The sequence below is a fragment of the Elephas maximus genome, chromosome 21 (genome assembly GCF_024166365.1).
Source record: "Elephas maximus indicus isolate mEleMax1 chromosome 21, mEleMax1 primary haplotype, whole genome shotgun sequence".
NCBI lineage: Eukaryota > Metazoa > Chordata > Mammalia > Proboscidea > Elephantidae > Elephas > Elephas maximus.
This window is the reverse complement of record NC_064839.1, coordinates 32,391,257-32,406,728: the sequence shown is the minus strand read 5'-3', so window position 1 is coordinate 32,406,728 and position 15,472 is coordinate 32,391,257. Positions and strand designations below refer to the sequence as shown.

Genomic DNA, 15,472 nt, shown 5'->3' with positions numbered 1-15,472 from the left:
GACATCAGGTGGGGACTGGCATCAATTCCGGGGAAGGTAGACATGCTTTATAACCATCCCTGGTGCTGATCAATGCCCTCCAGGGGCTTCCTGTGGTCAGAGCCCAAAGCTGCCTGGGTCCTCTCCCAGAAACGGGCCATCTCAGTGTTCTCAGTGTCTGTACCACACCTGGCCCTGGGAGCATACTGGCATGGGCACGTTTGGTTTTGCATGCAACCCACACGCCTCCTCCTAGAAACAGCACCATCTAGACAGAATCAATTTCCCATTGACTTTCAGCTCCACCTCAGACACAGTGTGATTCTTGTCTGAGGGGTTATAAAAGCCATGGACTGTCTTATAATATAAAAGAGTTACGGAAGGAGCCCTGGTGGCACAGTGGTTATGCGCTTGGCCGCTAACCAAAAGGTTAGTGATTCGAACCCACCAGCCACTCTGCGGGAGAAAGATGTGGCAGTCTGCTTCCGTAAAGATTACAGCCTTAGAAACCCTATGGGGCAATTCTACTCGGTCCTACAGGGCCGCACCCCGCACGCCTCCTCCTTGAAATAGCACCAGCTAGACAGAATCAATTTCCCATTGACTTTCAGCTCCATCTCAGACACGGTGTAATTCTCGTCTGAGGGTTTATAAAGGCCATTGACTGTCTTATAAAAGATTAAACACTTACCTTGTGGCACGCAGTAGCTCTATCTATCATGATGCCTTTTTGACAATTTGTGGGGGTGGGGAGCTGTGGAGGGGTGGTTGACATTCCCACGGCAGGAGTCGCTCAGACAGCCAGTGCCTGCTGGACCTGGTAGGACAGAGACGTGAATGGCTCTGCTGAAGGACCCTCCTAATTCGTCCCCCAGGGGGCTTCTCTCCACTGGGAGTCCAGCTTTCCTTGCTCCATTTTGAAAACAAGTCAGGTGTGACAGGAGGTAAATCGTACTCCAGCATTGCCTGCCTTATGTACCATGCAGAGGAGACTAGATATTGTCCTATGAGGCCATGGGAGATATTTTAGAATGCTGAGCAAGAAGATGTATGGGATGGTGGGGGAGCTGGATTGGAAGGTATGAATTAGATGACTTTAGACAATGATGAAGCGCTCAGCTGCTAACTGAAATGTTGGCTGTTTGAACCCACACAGTGGCTCTGCAGGAGAAAAATCTAGCTATCTGCTTTGGTAGAGATTACACCAAGAAAACCCTGTGGGGAAGTTCTGTTCTATCACTTGGGGTTGACGTGAGTGGGAATTCACTTGATGGCACATAATAACAGCAGACAAGTTTTGAAGGCCCCAAACCAAAACCAAACCCATTGCGGTCGAGTCAATTCTGACTCACAGTGACCTTATAGGACAGGGTAGAACTGCCCTGTAGTGTTTCCAAGGAGTGGCTAGTGGATTCAAACTGTTGACTGTCTGGTTAGCAGCCATTGCTCTTAACCACTGTGCCACCAGGGCTTCTTGAAGGCCAGAACACACCGTTAGTAGTGAGATTGAAAAACGGGAAGGATTTAAAGGTATTAAGCAAGTAGAGTCAGAATTGATGGACCTTTGAATTATTGGATATGAGAATTGAGGAAAAGAAGGGAGTCAAGTATGGCGCCACATTGTTATTGACCCTTGGAGTAATTTCACTGGGAGCCAGCGTCAGATGAAGGAGTAGAGAGGGGAAGCGTAGACAGCTGTTCCAAGAGACTTGGCTTTATGAGGGTGTGGTAGGGGGATGACGGGTCAAGAGAGGGTTTTATTTTTAAGGTGTGGGACGTCTGAGCATATTTGTATGCTGAGGTTGGAAGGGGCCTTGGAGGAGGGAAAACTGGCAGTGCAGAATAAAGATGTGATAATTGATGGGCAGGCCTCCCAGAATGATGCATGAGCAGAAAGAAAGGTGGAGGCAGCATGTCTTCCCCTGAGAAGTAGGATGTGGTAATAATAGACGTGAAGACTTCTAAATTTATGGGTAATGAAGCAAAATGGTGAAGGAGATTGCACCCAGTCTCTTTCCCTCTCCCTCTCTCTTTTTTTTTTTTTAGTTTTAGGAGTTACAGTTAGAGTTCTTTTTAGGGCTAGAGTTAGGACTAGGTTAGGATAGGTTTAGGGTTAGGGTTAGGATTAGGGTTAAGATTTGGGTTAGTGTTAGGATTAGGGTTAGGGTTAAGTTAGGGATGGTTTAGGGTTAGGATTATTATTAGGGTTAAGGTTAGCTTTTAAATTAGGGTTATGGTTAGTTTTAAATTTAGGTTCAGGATTAAGATTACAGTTCAGTTTAGGGTAGTTTTAAGGTTAGGTGTGGCGAGATGCTTAGGGTTACGGTAAGGGTTAGACTTAGGGTTAGAATTAGAATCGTGGTTACTGTTAGGGTTAAGTGTTAGTACTTAGGAATAAGATCAGGCTTAGGTTTGGGTTTAAGATTAGTGTTATGTTATGGTTAGGGTCCTTTTTATATTAAATGTTGGGGTTAGTTTTAGGGTTAGGATAATCCTTAGGTTTATATTTGGGGTTATGGTTATTATTATTATTTTTAATAAGGAAGTCCCTAGATTTTGAATGTCAGGCTTGTGTACAACCTGTAGTTATGAACCAACCCTGGTAAAGCTATGATATTAAAAATTCGAGGTTCATACAATAGTTCATAATAACAAAATGGTACCATTTTGCGAAGTACATCAAAACATTTTTATTACTGTATTATTACTTTAAAGATATTTTAGTGTAACTGGGTGTGCTTCTTTTGTTTTTTATGCATAGAAATGTATGCTATTTACTAAGACAAACATTTGAGTAACTGATCTACTCTGTCCTATAGGGTCGCTATGTGTCGGAATCGACTCGACGGCACTGGGGACTGGGGTGGGGAATGTTAGATAGGAACCATACTTAACTGCTCTGACCTATGTACAAATTCGACTTAAAGACAGACAGGAAGGGAACTCATTTTTAATTCCGGACTGCCTGTAATTAATTTTGTTATCGTTGTTGTTGTTGAGAACACACACGGTAGAACATACACCAATTCAGCAATTTCTACATACAGAGTTCAGTGATGTTAATTATATTCTTCGAGTTGCGCATCCATTCTCACCCTCCTTTTCCAAGTTGTTGCTCCCTCATTAACATAAACTAACTGCCCCCTAAGTTTTCTACCTAATCAGATTCCTGTTGTCACTTTAATCCTGTATAGATAGATCTTAAAAGAGTACAATGTACACCCAATCTCTTATTATCACTTTGAGGAAGAAGCAAGCTTCTGCTGTGAGACTGGGGAGTAGAGGTGGAGCTGACGGCTCCAAAACAGTGGAGAAGGTCTATGTAGAGCAATGGAGGGAAGCTACCTGGGACCATGGTATGTATATGACATGGTTGATGAAGCCCAGGATGGAGCATGGCTTGGTCATCAGCTCCAGCATGTGGAGGGGCCCAGAGGTGTGGCAACAAGGGAAGATGCTTGGGTTGACCCATAGTTGGGGATCTGCTCAGAAGTGTGGCAGAGGAGCTAGAGGATAATTAAAGTGATGGATTATAGAGGTGGAATGAAGGAAGGTTTAAACAGGGAGCTGATATGCTTAGAGAACATTAAGGGACTGGACATTATGATAAGTTCAGAGAAAAGACATCAGATGATTAAAAGACCTGAAAAGAAATCAGCTGTGATCAGATGTTAGATTTTAAGGTTTCAGAGTCAGAAACTTTCTGGGTGACAGTAATATCCAGGGAGTGGCTGCTGATGCAGAGGTGAAAATGGTCACCAACATTATGTCAAGCATAACCGGATTTTCTTATTAAATCTCATAACAGTCCTCATTGTATGAATGAGGCAATGGAGTCACGGAGGGAAGAAAGAACTTGCTCAAGGTATTACAATTAGTTATTGTCAGAGGTGAGATGTGAAGCTTGGTGGTCTCTTCTACTCTCATCCACTACTCCTAACACCTGTAGGGCAGTGCATTGGGTCAACTCTGTGTATGTTAATGTTCCTCAGAATGATAGCAGTAGTTGGGTTCGAGAGGAGAATGATAAAATGGGTATAGTTGACCTGTACCAAAATTATGTCTGCAGCATCTGTCTACCCATACTCTAATGCTCAGTTCACATTGGCCACTTCATCTTGGCCTCAAGAGCTGATGAGCCTCCTGCTTGGCATATTCCTCACCCACATGGTGGGCTCTTAGCTTCCTGATGCAGTGGCTATATGTCTGGTAACTGAGCCTGACCTTGGCAGTCAGATCCATGTCACAGCCATCATTGGTGAGAAGCAAAGAAGGGACCAGCCTCCCATGCTGTTGCTGCCTGTTGAAGGCAAAGAACATCTCCCATGGCAAAAGCTCTGTCCAGTGGGGCTGTGCACTGACTGGGACGGTGGGTGGTTTCGGTGCTCTTCACCACACCTCTCCATTGGGTCCAGAAGTAAAGTCTGTCTGGGATTGTATTTTCCAAGAGGTGTCATTGCCCCAGACACATTTCAAATTGTGTGGTGGCTTTCTTTGAAAAAATCCTCTTAGTGCAGTCCGGATCCAGGCAAGTGATAATATAAATACTGTGGTTGTTAGCCAAGTTTGTCCAATTATCCCAATTTTTTTCCTTCTAATTTAAATCCTTTTTCCTTTCTGTTTATCCCATCATTAAGAGGTAGCATGGTGTGGGAGTAATATCTTTATTCACGTGTTAATTTGGCAGCTATTTATTTAATCATTCAACAAATATTGGATCACTGGTTTTGGAGAAAGTAGGCTGGATTGACTCCTGGTTGTGTGAGGTAGACAGGTAGGCAGCGGTCACACAATAAGATACTTTAGATATCACATATGAGCTTAGTTTTTAACCCTTAAATGGTAAGGGAGATCCATTACCATGGAAGAATTTACTAAACTCTAAGATCCTGAATTTCTTTCTTTGCAATAGAGTTTTGTATCAACTGGGCATTGGGTTAGTGAGAAGTTATTATTAAGAACCCAGTGCAGTGCCTGGCATATGTTGTCATTAGTTGTCATCAAGTTCGCTCCAACTCTTGGCAACCTTATGTATAACAGAACAAAATGTTACACGGTCCTACACCATCTTCACGACGGTTGGTATGTTTGAGCCTATTATGACTTTTGTGTCAATCCATCTCATTGTGGCATTCCCTCATTTTGGATGGCCTTCTACTTTACCAACCATGATGTTGTTTTCTAGCGATTGGTCTCTACTGATGATGTATACAAAGTACGCAAGATTAAGTCTCACCATCCTCGCTTCTGAGGAGCATTCTGGTTGTATTTCTTCTAAGACTGATTAGTTAATTCTTCTGGCAGTCCACAATATATTCAATATTCTTCACCAGCACCACAATTAGAATACAGCCTGGCATATAAAAAAAAAAACCAAAACCAAACCTGTTACCATCAAGTCAATTCCGACTCATGATGACCCCGTGTTATAGAGTAGAACTGTTACATAAGGTTTTCTTATGCTGCATCCAAACCTGTTGATTCCTCTTCCCTCAGGTTCTGGGTCTTTCTAACTGACAGGGAAATGCCATTTCGCCAGATGAACAGATACGCTGGTTGCATAGCAGTGGCCAGTAGTTGTTTTTGTGTTTTTAATCTGCATGGTAGGCACCATGTTCATGCTAATGGCAAAGGTTATGGGCAACCCTAGGTGACTGAGAGTCCAGTTAACCCAGCCAGCAGATGTAGACATTACGATTACAGCAGGAAGGGATTTTGTTTCATATCTGTGAAGCTCTGGCCTGCCTCCTTCCCCAGTTTTACTGGGCTGAAATGGGCTTGGCCAAGGGATGTGGTGAGGTTCGCTTGGCTCAGGGTTTGCAATAATCCTTGATGCTGGGATGGAACCAAGTGTGAAATAGTCCATGATGCCTTACAATTTAGGAAACTAAAATTGCATTTTTCACACCAGAGACATTTTCCACATGATTCAGGGCTATTCTCTGAGGGCAGCTTCCATTTCAGCATTTCTGGACCTGGAATAAGGTCATCGGGTCTGATGGGGCGCATTCTTGCTTTGGCTTTATGGGAAGTCAGTGTTCTGCCTTGGCCTGGCCAGAAGTTTCTGCCTGGATGCTGTATCATCTGGCTTCATGTTATGTTTCTTCTGACACATGTCATGCCATTTGTTCAAACACGAGAAGCACTGCGATTCTGTGGAAAGAGCAAAGGATTTTGAGTGAGGCTGCCTGGGGTTGACTCCCGGCTCTCAGCCTCTCTGAGTCTCTATTCAACCAACTCCTCTGACTGGTTTTGAAGTGCAATGGCATAATGCCTGTGAAAATGCCATGCAAAATGCAAAGCGCTATACAGATATTCGTTTGGGTTATGTTTATCATTATCCTTCAATTTATAGAGGAAGAACCATATTTTAATAATTGGCTGAGAGAATGTGACAGGGTTTTTCTTTTGCTAAAATTTCATTAATCTGTCAGGCCCTTTATAGAAAAGAGGAGTAAAAATCCCATTTCCCTCAATGTTTATGTACTCATTATTTACCTTTGAAAGCGGTATTTGGTTGTTCTGATCTGGTGAGTTATGAATGATAGGGGAGGTTTGAGAATTTCTTTTCAGGTTTTTTTTTTTTTTTCTAGTTTAGTTCAAAAAGTCAATGCATCATCTTCAATGACTTTAATGGAGATTAAGTGAATGAAATTCACAATATTGTCAATATTAATCAAAAAATGACATCAGATCTCTCAGACTCAATGAGTTAGGAAAGGTAGGAAAAGTCAAGGATCTGGCTTCAGGTATGCAATTGATAATTGGTCCAAGGTTTCCCTTCTGGGTCTCTGCCCCATTCACAACAGTGGAGGCATCCTGCATACTCTATCCTCATGCTCTCCTGTTTCTCTTCTCCTCAAGAATCTGTCATGACTCCCTATTGCCCAAAGGGTTCTCCAGAGTCTGGAGACTCCCTCTTGGACATTGTTGTTGTTAGTTGCTGTCGAGTTGGCTCTGATTCATGGTGGCCTTACGTGTAACAGAAAGAAAAGTTGCCTGCTCCCACGCCATCTTTATGATTGTTGGTATGTTTGAATTCATTGTTTTAACTATTGCATCAATTTACCTCATGAGTCTCCCTTGCCCCCTGCTATTTCCCACTCATGACCTATGTTTGAGTGTTTGTGGACTCTACTTTCCTGATGATTGACTGTCCACTTGCACTTTCAGTTGTTGTAGGATTAGCACCCCTGAAGTGCACCTCTGACAGAGGGCTGTCATTGAAACTTTCCATACCATTTCTAAGACTTCTAAACTTGACTCAGCACCAGCCCCATATTCTGAAGGCATCTTACCTAAATAAACCAGAGAGGAAGATCATGCTCCTTAAGACAGTGCATTGTACCGCCTTATAGCCAGTCAGAGAATCCTCACAAGATGGGATGCTTTTCAAGATGACGAGTTTCTGGTAACTAACTCTGTTGCAGTAGATCCCTATTGGGAACAATTGTTCCCTTTCTGTGCCTACTTTTGTTTGCTGCATACATACGGCATCTGTCCCATAGACTGAGCACGTTGGGGTGTATTTGACTCTGTGTAATCACATAGCTTCTATCACAGTGTTCATACAGAACACATCCTTTGTTATGGATTGAATTGTGTCCCCCTCAATATGTGCTAAAATTCTATCCCCGGTACCTGTAAATATGACCCTGTTTGGAAATAGGGTTTTTGTTTTTGTTTTTTCATTACGTAGCCAAAAGGTGGGTGGTTCAAAATCACCCAGAGGCACCTTGGAAAACAGACCTGGCAATCTGCCTCTGAAAGGTCACAGCCTTGAAAACCCTTTGGAGCTTTTCTACTCTGACACACACAAGGTTGCCATGAGTTGGAATCAACTTGATGGCAACTAACAACAACAACCAGTATAGGGTGGTTCCTAAACCTAATCACTTCTGAGTTATAAAAGAAGCAGAAAAGACACATAGGCACACATGGGGAGGATGCTATATGAAGACAGACACACACGTAAATGCATCTACAGGCCCAGGAGTACCAGGGATTGCTGGCTATGAGAAGCTGAAATCGACAAAGAAGGACTTTACCTTAAAGCCTGAATTCAGATTTCTAGCTTCTTAAACTGTGAGCAAATAAATTTCTGTTCTTTAAAGCCACCCACTTGTGGTAATTTTTGTTACTGCAGCACTAAGGAACTAATCCACTCTCAGAGATGGGGAGTAAGCACCCAATTTCTCAGATTTGTTATGGGAATTGAACTAATGTTGCTCCTTGATGTGCCTCTACCCGACACAGGCCCTGGGCAGTTACACTTCTTATGTATCAATTTCTTATGAACCCATAATTCTTTGAGCACATCCTATATGCCAGGTACTGTGCTAAGAACTGGAAAATCAGAAACTTGGTCTTACCCTTGAATAGTTTTCAGTTTTGAGTGGGAGGAAAACACAAAAATAATAGAAATAATGCTGGAGTTCTATTATCTGGTTTCATGATTGGGGAAACCGAAGAATGCCTATGGATGGCTCAGACACATAGGCACCTCTTTCTGCAAAAGTTCAAGTAAGGCATGTCATGGCATACCCACAAGGAATGGGAACAAAAGGCCATAGATTAACACAATTTCATTAGCTGGGCAGAGAAGACCAGGAAGCCAGACTCAGCCCTACTCAACTCCCCTTTTTCCTAAGATCCTCAGGATTCACATGAAAGCAAGCCTTGAAGCCTGCCTTGTCTTGGCATCTCTCACGCCTGAGATGTGTCTCAGATTTCTCCCTCTCTGGACATAGGATGTGTGTAGGGAATTCTAAGCCATTTAGTGCTGCTGGAAGCTGAAGACATCAGAGTAGCTGGAGATGAGACTGAACCCTTAGGTAGGTCCCAGGTTATAAAAGGCCACATTGATATCTGTAAAGAGTTTCTTTTTTGTCCTATGATTTGGAATTGTCTGTTCATCAAAATCACCTGTGGAGCTTCTAAAAAGGCAATGCCATGGCTTTGTGCCTAGACAGTGGTTCTCAATGGAGTTGGGGGCAGTGAGAATGTGATTGGCAGTGCCACAGGAAAGCCAGGGTTCTAGGTCTTCCAACTGTGGTGTACAGATTGGGAGGACGATGGGATCTGGGTATCGCGTACCTGCCAAAGTACATTGGAATTAGGTGGGCAGGCACTGGGTTTTGGTTTTAGGTTACTAGTGATGGAGAGTCTTTGTAGTCACACAGGAATAAAAGGTTTTCCTGAGAGACAAGCATCATTCGCAAATTTTTACATGGTCTTAGGGGTACCATAACAAACAGGGAAAACAGTAGAATGTTCAAACAAATCCCAAGAATAAGGAATCACTTCTTGAGGTCACTCACACCTTCCCTCCATTGGTTCCTATTGTGTCCCTTGGAGTTGGCAGAATGAGCCAGAGTCCATGAAGCTTGAGGCCTCTTTTAGCTGAAATTAGTAATCAATAAAATATACAGTCAATAGACATGGAAGAAAATAAATAGTCACACAAAGGTGACCAACCCTAATTTAATGAGAGTGATTCATCACTGAGCAACAATTATAGGTTACATTTGGACGGAATAATTACTAGGGTAAATACGTTTAATGTTCAAAAACACAAACGCTGATTATCCGGTGAGGAAAGTATTAGGAAACTCATTAAGAAATATGTTTTTGTCCTTGCATTGGCCTAAGCATCACAATTAGCATCCACACCCACATAAAATGCAAATGTAGTTGTAAAACAAATTTTGAAAATTGAGTCCCTCAAGCTTTCTGGTTTCCATGCCAACTGGGTACATTTGATGTCACTTGGATTTTGGTTGCATGAAAAATACTTTTGTTCTAGAACGTACTTCCATTGCTTCCTAAAAATGTAGCCGACACTTAGTACTTTGTGTGTGAAAAATAAAGCTCTGTTGTTTAAGCCTCTCTTGTGAGACTTTGTGGCAGCTTCTGTGATCTTCTTGTAGACTTCTGCCATCTTTGTGGAATCGCCCTCTCAGCAGGTCTTTTCTCTCCTGCCTCATCAAGGTCTCTGCCTGAGTTCATATTCACACCTTTTCTCATTCCCCCTCCTCCCAAGCCACTGACCTTCTTTTCACCCCTAAACTTCTTGAAGTGGCTGGCGTACTTGCATTCTTGGTCTTCTAATACCTTTCCCCTTCTCCTTCTCTTGTAATATGACCTCCACCCTCTATTGTCACCCCCCTGAGAAGCCTTTAGAAATGTCCACATTGGCAAACACATTTCAGCTCCCCTCCTCTCCTCTCCTTAGTCCTCCTTATATGGTAGGACTGGGCAGCATTTTGTTCTTTTATGTGTAAGGTTGCCATGAGTTAGGGCTAACTGGACGGCAACTAACAACAATCTAGCACTCTTCAAACCCAAAACCTATTGCTGTTGAGTAGATTCTGACTCATGGCAACCCCACGTGTTATAGAGTAGAACTGCTCCATGGGGTTTTCTTGTCTGTAATCTTCATGGAAGCAGATCGCCAGGCCTTTCTTCCAAAGACATCACTAACTGGGTCAAATAAACAAGTTCAAGGTTATTTAGATACACTCTTAAACTCCTTTCCAGAAAGTGTGTACCCATTTGTATTTGCCTCACCATTGAATGAGAGTACCTGTTTCCCTACAGCCTTGCCAGCTTTGAGTTTTGTAATTTTTTATTAAAAACTCATTGCCGCCGAGTCAGTTCCGACTCATAGTGACCCTATAAGACAGAGTAGAACTGCCTCATGGGGTTTCCAAGGGGCAGGTGGTGGACTCAAACTGCTGAACTTTTGGTTAGCAGCCGAGCTCTTAACCACTGCGTTACTAGGGATCCTATTTTTTTTATTAGTCTTGGCCAAATTAAAGGACAAAGCATGATGGCATTCCATTATTGGTTCAGCCTTATTTCTTTAATTATCCAAGAGATTGAGCAATTTTTCTCAGGTTGATTGGTAGTTTCCATTTCTCCTTTTGGGTCTTATCTTTAACCTTTATGAATTAATTTTTTTTGTTGTTTTCCCTGGGCAAATTCATAAATCAAAACAGTCAATTAGTCAGACTTGCATTCCCTTCTTGCTCACAATCTGCATAGTTCAGACTCAACCCAACAAGAGTTTGCAGATGGAGTGCCTGTTATTTCATTTATATGTGCGTATGTGTGCACGTACATGTACCACATATACATACACCCATTGCCATTGAATTGATTCTGACTCATAGCATCCCCACAGGGTTTCCAAGGCTGTAAGTCTCTACAGAAAGAGACTGCCACATCTTTTTTCTGCAGAGCTGTTGGCGGTTTCCACCTGCTGACCTTTTGGTTAGCAGCCGATCGCTTTAACCGCCGCGCCACCAAAAACCAAACCAGTTGTCATTAAGTTGATTCCAACTCATGGCAACCTCATGTGTGTCAGAGTAGAACTGTGCTCCGTAGGATTTTCAATGGTTGATTTTTTTTTTTTTTCCAGGAAGTAGATCTCCAGGCTTTTCTTCTGGATTGCTTCTGGGTGGATTTGTACCTCTATCTTTTTGATTTGCAGCTGAATGTGTTAACCATTTGCATCACCCAGAAGTCCACATATACATATACAAGTACACTCAATTTAAAGTGTGTGTCAGTGTTTAATGGGGAAGGTTGGGAGCTACAGCTTTAGTAAGAGCATGCTCAAGCTGAGCCAAGAAGAAAGACTGTAAATCAAAATTTACATTTACTGTTGCTTTATAAATCCCTGAAAATTAGGTTCTGGACTCAGCATAATAGAAAATGGACTGGATTTTAGTGGTAGCTCCTGGTGCACTTAAAATTATATGTTGGAAAGCCTTCTGGTCTCTGAGCCCTCCGCCAGCCGCTTCCGCTCTCGGATGAAAGGATAGAAGCTGGTATTTTAGGGTTTAAGTGACGTGATTCTGCGAGTTTCTTCAAAATCCGTAATGCTATATTTATGCCACTTCCTGAAGTGGTAGGTTTTTGCAGCTAAGAAACGAACACGTGACCAGCATTCTCTTCCTCAGACATTCGCATCTATTTCTGGGGTCTGCACGGAGGGCCTGTTCGGGGCAGGGAGGGTTCCTTGGGAAGCAGCCAAGGCTTCCAGACACAGATCTTCCTGGAAGTGCTACCTGGGCCCTCACGAAACCACTGGAACCTGTGGATTCACGAGGTGGGTATTGTGGTGGCAACACCGACCACTGTGTTTATCAGGTCGCAAAGCCAGGAGACTGAAGGTGGAGGGACATGCAAATCTATTTTATGGAAAAGATGACTGTATTCAATAAACAAAGTTTATGAAAGTGCTCCCAACGTTGATGTTCCAATAGGCTGTATATCTCTCCCTCTCGCCCACCCTGTCTCCTGCTCCCTTCTTTCCCACTCTCACCCTGTGTGCCTTCTCTTGCTCTCACTCTTTATTCTCTTCTGTCCCCTTATTTTTTCCAGGAAGCAGTGCTGGTGGCCACCACAGACCAAGCTCGTCTGCTCCTGGCCTTCACACCCTGTCTTGATGCAAAGGGGACACACACTCTAGTCAGGAGTTCTGTCCCTGTCCCAGCTATTGGCTCAGCATTTCCCTCCACCCTGCTCACTTGCCTTTTACCCCAGCTCTCTCTGTCCTAGCTGTTTGACCCCGTCCCTACCTCTGCCTGTGCCTGCCTTGCCCTAGGCCCTCTTCCTGTCTCAAGCCCTTTCCCTGTGGCCAGGGAGGCTCAATGACTGGGATACTCTGATTACCACTAACACCAGTATTATTCCTATTACTACCACTAGTACTAGTACTACTACTATTACCATTACTACTAGTGGTAACTTGCTACTTGCTACTCCTATTGCTACTACTGCTACGACTGTGATTACTGGTATAACCACCAGAATTACTAGCATTACTACTATGATTAGTAATTCTACTATTACAATTACTAGCAGTGTGACTACTATTTGCTCCTCTTCTTCTTTCTGCTGATAACAAAAGCTTGAGTGATTGAGTACTTACTCTGTGTGAGGACCTGGGCTAAGCCCTTGCCAGCTTTACCTTATTCAATTTTTTTAACAACCCAGTGAGATTTATGATACAGTCTTTGTCCAAAAGCTGATGGCCCAAACCACATTACGGAGTAAATATAAGCAGCCCTCATCTGTAAGAGAAGGGGAGGAGGTGGAAACTGGTGAGATACCAGCTGGTTTCCGTGGGTCATAAAATGTACTCATGTGTTTAAGTTTTGGATTAAAAAAAAAAAGAGTCTAGCCTGTGCTCATTGGATTTTATGCTTAGGTTGTTCTCTCCAGTCAGGTCCCGGCCAATGCACCTCATGCAGCCGCCACCCATCTGTCATTAGAGGCTTGTGATTTGCTATAATCTGAACACACTTTGGTGGGGCTTCCAGACCAAGTAAGACAAGGTAGAAAGGCCTGGTGATCTGCTTCAGGAAATCAGCCAATGAAATCCCTATGGACCACAATGGTTCAGTCCACAACCACTCATGGGTATGGCTTAAGAAAGTGTTTCATTCGGTTGTGCATGGGGTCACCATGAATTGGGTGCCAACTCAATGGCAGCTAACAACAAAAAAATGTTCTCCAATAGAAGAAGAAATACTAATAATGTTAATAACATTACTGTTACTAAGAAGAGCAGCACGTATTTTTGAGTTTATTCTGTACCGGGTTTTATGTGAGAGACTCTGCCCAAGCTGTCTTCTTTAACTCTCATGCTGACCTGGGAGATAGTTCCTATCACTCCCATTTTACAGATCTGGAAGCTGAGGCTCAGCGAAAAGGTGTCACCTCCAGTTGGAGACCGGGGGTCAGGTGTGAACCCGGTCCTTCTGGATCTTGCTCTCTGCCCCCTCCCCCTCCAGCATGGGGCCTCTGCCACAGAACTAAAATGTAAATCAAAACATAATTGGCTTTGTGCGTGCAGCTTAGATAAGATTTACTTTTGAAGAATGACTTTGTGTTCTAACCCAGCAGGCCCAGCTCCATGCGGCCCACTTGCACTTAATAACGGCCAGGGAGCGCGGCCATAAATATTGCAAAAGATGCGGCTTGAACGAAACGCCCTATGAACCGTAATAAACCCCCCGTGATTAATTCCAGAACGCGCTCTGTTCATATTAGACCTGCAGTGGCTTCCCTGATGAGATCAATACAGCGTGGCGGAGTGATCCTAATAGAAGTGTTATTGTCTTTTAATCTTCGGGAAAATGCCAACTTCTTGAATCCGTCACCAGGCTGCCTGCTTTATTTTCTCGGTACAACCTTGAAGGCAGTTGTTTTCCCTGAAATGAAGATACATTAGAGTCTTTTCAAGGATTTATCAATAATAGGACCTGGTCCTTCTTCGCGGGACCTACAGCTAAAAGGCACATTTGTATGCGGCAAGTCAGAGCTGGTTGCGGTGACCTTTGCTGTCAGCTGCTATTTTCCCAGCAGACAAATGTCTCCGGAGAGTGAGTGGTAAAGACAGATATTCTGGAAAGGGAGACAGGGAAGCAAGAGGGGGGAGAGAAATAACACCAACAACAAACAGCCTCGGGAGGGTGTTAGGAAGCCAGGCGTGTTCCCTGTTGAGGACTCGGGTGGCAGAAATGGCTCTCACGGCCGGAGCAGCCAGCTGACACCTTTTTCATTGCTTCCACAGGTCTCCAGGGTCTGGAGCGTGGTGGAACTGTCTGTGAGCCATGGTGGAAAATGAAATGCCACTGCCCTGGAGTGAGTGTCTTGGCAAGAAGGAAGAAAGACAAGTATCTCTTAGTCTCCTGCCTCAGGGGATGCTGGACCGTGGACCACAGGAAAAGGGGAGGCTGTGGATGAGTGATTTGACCGCAGCTTTTTTTTTTGGTGAGCTCCTCCTCTGGGAGGTGGACGTCAGTGGGCCGTGCCTGTTGGAGGTGAAAATGAACTAATGCATCAGTGACAATGCTGGGAAACCCTGCAACAGGTGTCAGCCACCATTCCTATGTGTGCCTTAAACCCTTACTGGTGGGTTCTTCTGAGTTTTAATGGAGGTGCCACAAAGGCCGGAGTGGACAGCCACACACAAAAAAGCCAGCTTGAGTGCAAGGGAGGGAAGAGAAATCCTCAATACCTTCCTTTTTCTCCCCCTGCCGAAAGGAGTACTCATAGCTCTAAATGACAGCTTTGGAAGAACCGCCGGCATCTCTGGTTCCACCCCTTATCTTGTACAGAAGGGGAAACTGAGACCCAGGGTGGTACCAAGACCATTCAATGAGGAAAGAATAATCTTTTCAAGAAATGATACTGGGACAACTCTATATCTGCCTGTAAAAGAATGAAGTTGAACCCCTACCTCACACCATATACAAAATTAACTCAAAATAGATCAAAGATCTAAATGTAAGAGCTAAAATTATAAAACTTTTAGAAATAAGAAAGAAAAAAAAAGATTTTTCTTTTTATAAATCTTTGTGACCTTGGGTTATTCAGTGCTTTCTTAGATATGACGTCAAAAACACAAGCAATGAAAAAAAAATTATATAAACTGAACACTGTTGAAATTAGAAACTTCTGTGCCTCAATGGACACC

At 43.5% G+C, this 15,472-nt stretch overlaps 1 long non-coding RNA gene across 1 annotated transcript in view; it reads left to right on the top strand.

The window, feature by feature from the left end:
• Nucleotides 1-15,241, top strand: part of LOC126064918 (uncharacterized) — a 46,767-nt gene extending 31,526 nt beyond the window's left edge. Inside the window, exon 3 of the long non-coding RNA XR_007514682.1 lies at nt 14,567-15,241. This is a non-coding gene — a long non-coding RNA (uncharacterized LOC126064918). The remainder of the gene's footprint in view (nt 1-14,566) is intronic.
• Nucleotides 15,242-15,472: the final 231 nt, after the last annotated feature.